The following is a 5238-nucleotide window of genomic DNA, read 5'->3' as shown; positions in this document are numbered from 1 at the left end:
TCGGCCTTCTCCAAGGAAATTACTGAAGCCGCTCAGCCGGCCAAAGTGAAAAATGTACTAGTAGGCGCCTATGACGGCACTACTAACCCAGAAGACCATCTGATGGCATTCACCAACCTGATGTACCTTCAAGGGTTGGATGATCCCACTTGGTGCAAGTGTTTCCCAGCGACTCTCAAAGGAATTGCACAGCAATGGTTCGGCAACCTGCCGACTGGCTGTGTAAATAGCTTCAGGACGCTTGCTTACTTATTTGCCTCCAACTTCGCCATGAACATCCCTGCAAAGAAAACGACCCTTGATTTGGGAACAATTCAGCAGGGCGAGAAGGAGGGGCTTCGCTCTTACATCAGGCGGTTCAACCTGATGAGAATACAGATTCAAGGGTTACCGGATGAGGTAGCTTATACCGACTTTTTTAGAGGTCTCAAAGACGGGTCTACCTTCAAATTTGATTTGATTCGAAAAAGGGTGGCGACTCTTCAAGAGGCCTTGATTGAAGCAGAAGCCTATATACAGGCGACTGATCTGTGTACGATAAAACAGTCGGACGGGAAAAGGTTCGACAAAAGAGAAGGACGACAGAAACAGTCGTCAAACAAAGATGAGAAAAGAAAAGAGGTCTGGGCGGCTGATTCCTCTAAACAGCCGGCCCAGAAAAAGAAAAAAGAATTCAAACCATACTCCCCAAAGTATGTGTTTAACAAGGATAACCAGTTTATCCTAAAAGAAATAAAGGGACGGATCTCAATTGAGAAGCCGGTCCCCATGAAGGGTTCTGCAAACAACCGGAACCAAGATAAAATTTGTGCTTATCATGATGACGTTGGTCATCACACCAATGATTGCATCAGTCTCATGCGGTACCTAGACCGCCTGGCTGAGCAAGGTGATCTTGACACTTATGTCAAGAAATCTACGGGGAACACTTCCTCAAAAAAGCTGTCGGCCAAAAAGAATCAACAGGACGACAGCTCCGATACAGATGATGCAGTCGTCTACACCATTGCAGGAGGCTTCTCAGGAGGCGGTCCCACTATTAGGGGCAACAAAGATAATATAAGGCGGTTAGATGTAAATTCCGTTCACCAAGGACGGCCGTCCAAATATACATTTCCTGAGATTGTCATCACTGAAGAGGATCTAGGAGGGGTAAGGGGGCCGCATGATGACCCTCTCGTTATTGAATGTAAAGTGGCCAACCAGAGAGTTGGCCGAATCCTCATAGATACCGGGAGCTCCTCAGATCTCATCAGCAGCAAATGTCTGTCGAAACTGAAGTATCAGACTGACTGCATACATCCGGCCTCCCACCCTTTAATAGGGTTTGGAGGAGGAGTCGTCCACCCTCTGGGACGAGTAGATTTACCCATTCGCCTGGGCGAAAAAGGGGAAGGACGACACATGGTAGTCCGGTTCCTAGTAGTAGAGGAACTCTCGGCCTACAACATGATTCTGGGTCGACCAACCCTGAATAATTCCAAGGCTGTTATAATCCCGTCTCTTATTTTGCTTAAGTTTGAGAGGGATAATGGAACAGTTGGCTCCCTAAGGGGAAATCAGAGGATGGCCCGAGAGTGCTATCTCTCGGATGTCAAGCCCACTGTAATGGCCACTGGGTCAAGTGGAGAAAAAACAGACCTTGACAATGTCAAGGAGAGTGCGCCTGTTCAAGAAGCAGGCGGCAAAAAGAGAAAGGCGTCCCAGACAGAGTCCGCAAGAAAAGCAAGGAAATAGCAATCATTGGCAGAGGAGCGGCCGGATGAGTTCCGCCCTCAGCCGGCTGGTGAGCATGCGGACCTGATCTTAGACGACTCACGTCCTGACCGAACAGTCAAAGTTGGGACGACTGCTCTGAGAAACCTTGGTGACGACTTTCAAAACCTATTGAAAGAATACAAGGACATCTTTGCATTTGAAGTCCATGAAATGCCAGGCATTAGTCCTGATCTGGCGGTACATAAACTCGTTGTGGATCCGAAAAAGAAGCCGGTACGGCAAAAGAAGCGGAACCATGGCGAAGAGAGAAGTCAGGCGGCAGCCGCCGAAGTTAAAAAAGTACTTGATGCAGGGTTCATTCGGCAATGTTACTTCCCAGACTGGGTTGCAAATGTGGTTCTTGTTAAAAAGCCGAATGACACCTGGCGAATGTGTGTAGACTACACAGACTTAAACAAGGCGTGCCCCAAAGACAGTTACCCTCTGCCTAAAATTGATAACCTGGTCGACTCAACAGCCGGCCATGCCTTGATGAGTTTCATGGACGCCTATTCTGGTTTCCATCAAATTCTCTTATGGAAGAAAGATCAGGAAAAGACGGCCTTCGTCACTGATCAGGGGTTATACTGTTACACGGTCATGCCGTTTGGTCTTAAGAATGCCCCGGCTACCTTCCAACGAATGATAAACACAGTGTTCTTTGATCAGATTGGGAGAAACGTCGAGGCATATATTGATGATATGATTGTCAAGACTAAACTTCAGAAAGATCATCTGACGGACCTCCGAGAAACTTTCGCCACACTCAGGCGGCACCATGTCATGCTCAATCCCAAGAAATGTGTATTTGGAGTTGAGTCTGGGAAATTTCTCGGATTCCTTATCAATCAGAGAGGAATAGAAGCGAACCCTAAGAAGGTGCAGGCGGTCATTGACATGCAGTCGCCTCGTACCATCCGAGAGGTTCAGAAGTTAACAGGTTGTCTGGCGGCCTTGGGAAGATTTCTAAGCCGATCAGGCGACAAATGCCTATACTTTTTCCAGGCAATTAAGAAAAAGGCAAGGTTTGAATGGGGGCCGGATGCTGAGGCCGCCTTCCAGAAATTAAAAGTTCACTTGCATTCCTTGCCGAGGCTGGTCAGCCCTTTGCCCAAAGAGGTTCTCTACATGTACCTGGCCGTCTCTGATCATGCGTTAAGCGCTGTTCTCCTTGCTGAAAGGGACGGCTGTCAGCTCCCGGTCTACTTTGTCAGTCACGTACTGAAAAATGCCGAGTTGAGGTATCCCCTAGTGGAGAAATTTGGTCTTGCACTCTTCATGGCTGTTAAAAAATTGAAGCCCTACTTTTTGGCACATACAGTCGTCGTGTATACAGACCAACCTATCAAGCGGCCGCTGACCATCATGGAGTCGTCAGGCCGAATGATCAAATGGGCCATAGAAATACAGAGCCTCGAAGTTACTTTCGAGCCTAGAAAAGCAGTGAAGGGGCAAGCCTTTGCTGACTTTATTGTAGAGATGACTCGTCCTCCTGACTCTCAAGTTTCAGACCAAGTATGGAAGGTATATGTGGACGAAAGCTCTACTTCAAATGGTTGTGGAGCAGGCGTCGTATGTCAGTCTCCAGAGGGCGACAGGTTCGAGTATGCTCTACGCTTCAGTTTTCAGGCTTCAAACAATGAGGCAGAATATGAAGCTTTACTAGCCGGGATACGCATGTGCAAGGCGGCAGGGGCAAGAAAAATAGACGCCTGTTCCGATTCACAATTGATAGTGAGTTAGTACAATGGCGAATATGAAGCAACCCATCCGGCCATGATCAAGTATTTACAGGCGGTCCGACAAGCAGTCGGCTCCCTTGAGGATTTCCATCTGATCCAAGTGCCGAGATCAGAAAACAACCAGGCGGATGCACTGTCAAAATTAGCATCATCCGCCTCCTCTGATACCCCTCGAACTGTTTTTTGGGAAGTAATGGAGAAGAGAAACATCGAGGAAAACCCTATTGGAATCCTAGACAGAAGCTCAACCTGGATGGATTCAATCAGGGCATATCTGACAAACGGAACACTACCGGATGATCCTCAACAGGCGGCAGCACTGAAAAAACGAGCCACCTGTTTTGAAATGATTAAGGGAGAACTTCACAAGAGGGGGTACCTTCATCCCTTCTTAAAGTGTGTTACTCCAGAAAAGGGACGAGAGATACTAGATGATCTTCACTCTGGTTACTGTGCTTCTCATATAGGTGGTAGGATGCTTGCTCAAAGGGCAAGGCGACAGGGCTATTTTTGGCCTACTTTGGAAGCAGATGCAATGGAGATGGTGAAAAAATGTGACAAGTGCCAAAGGTTTGGCAAACTAATTCACCGTCCGGCTACTGACCTCACTACCATTCACAGCCCACTACCGTTTGCTAAGTGAGGCATGGACATTCTGGGTCCATATACGCCTGCTACAGGCGGAAGGCGGTACATACTTGTTGCCGTTGACTACTTCACTAAATGGGTAGAGGCGGAGGCTGTAAAGGGAATCAAGACGAAAGATGTAATTTCATTCATTTGGAAAAATGTCATCACTCGGTTCGGGGTTCCCATGTCTATGGTTTTTGATAATGGTCCCCAATTTGAGACGCCTGTTCTCAAAAGCTGGTTGGGAGACCAAGGAATTGCAAACTACTTCGCATCTGTCGGCCGTCCACAAGCAAACGGCCAGGTAGAAGCCTTTAATAAAATCATCTCAGACGGTCTCAAGAAAAAGATTGAACGAGCAGGCGGCCTATGGGCGGATGAACTACCACATGTTCTCTGGGCCATTAGGACGACTGAAAAAGGGGCGACTGGAGAAACTCCATTCCTCCTAACTTACGGTGCGGAAGCTGTTCTTCCAATAGAACACTACGAGCCGACTCTTCGAGTAATGCTATATGACGAAGAGGCAAACTGGGAAGCCATGCGCCTGGCATTAGACTCACTTCCTGAAAGGAGGGGCAATGCTGTCTTGCGCCATGAGATCTACCGCCTGAGAATGACTAGATCATACAACAAAAAAGTACACAAGCGTCCACTCAAAGTGGGGGACTTTGTACTTAGAAAAATGGAAGCAGTTGGAAGGGCTAATGAGTCTGGCAAACTAACTCCCAACTGGGAAGGACCCTACCGAATCTATGAGGAAGTCAGGGACGGTACCTACCGTCTGGAAACACCAGACGGACAACCGTTGCCTCGAACTTGGAATGTAGATAATCTTAAAAAATATTTCTTCTGAATGATGTAAAGTAAAGAGCTACTTAATAAAGTTTGCACTTACTGTTCAATTTTGTATTACGAGGGGCATGCCGTCTGTACCTTTACAGTCGGCTACTCTCCATTGAGTTTTTCACTCTATCTTCAGAGGGGCATGCCGTCTGTACCTTTACAGTCGGCTACTCTCCATTGAGTATTTTACTCATAATACTTAGCTAAAAAGATTAGGGCCTGGCCGACCCTGTGCCTAACAGGCGGCTACCCTTCTTTTACT

This window comes from Chenopodium quinoa, unplaced genomic scaffold (assembly GCF_001683475.1).
Source record: "Chenopodium quinoa cultivar QQ74 unplaced genomic scaffold, ASM168347v1, whole genome shotgun sequence".
NCBI classification, from domain to species: Eukaryota; Viridiplantae; Streptophyta; class Magnoliopsida; order Caryophyllales; family Amaranthaceae; genus Chenopodium; species Chenopodium quinoa.
This window is presented reverse-complemented; position numbering follows the sequence as displayed.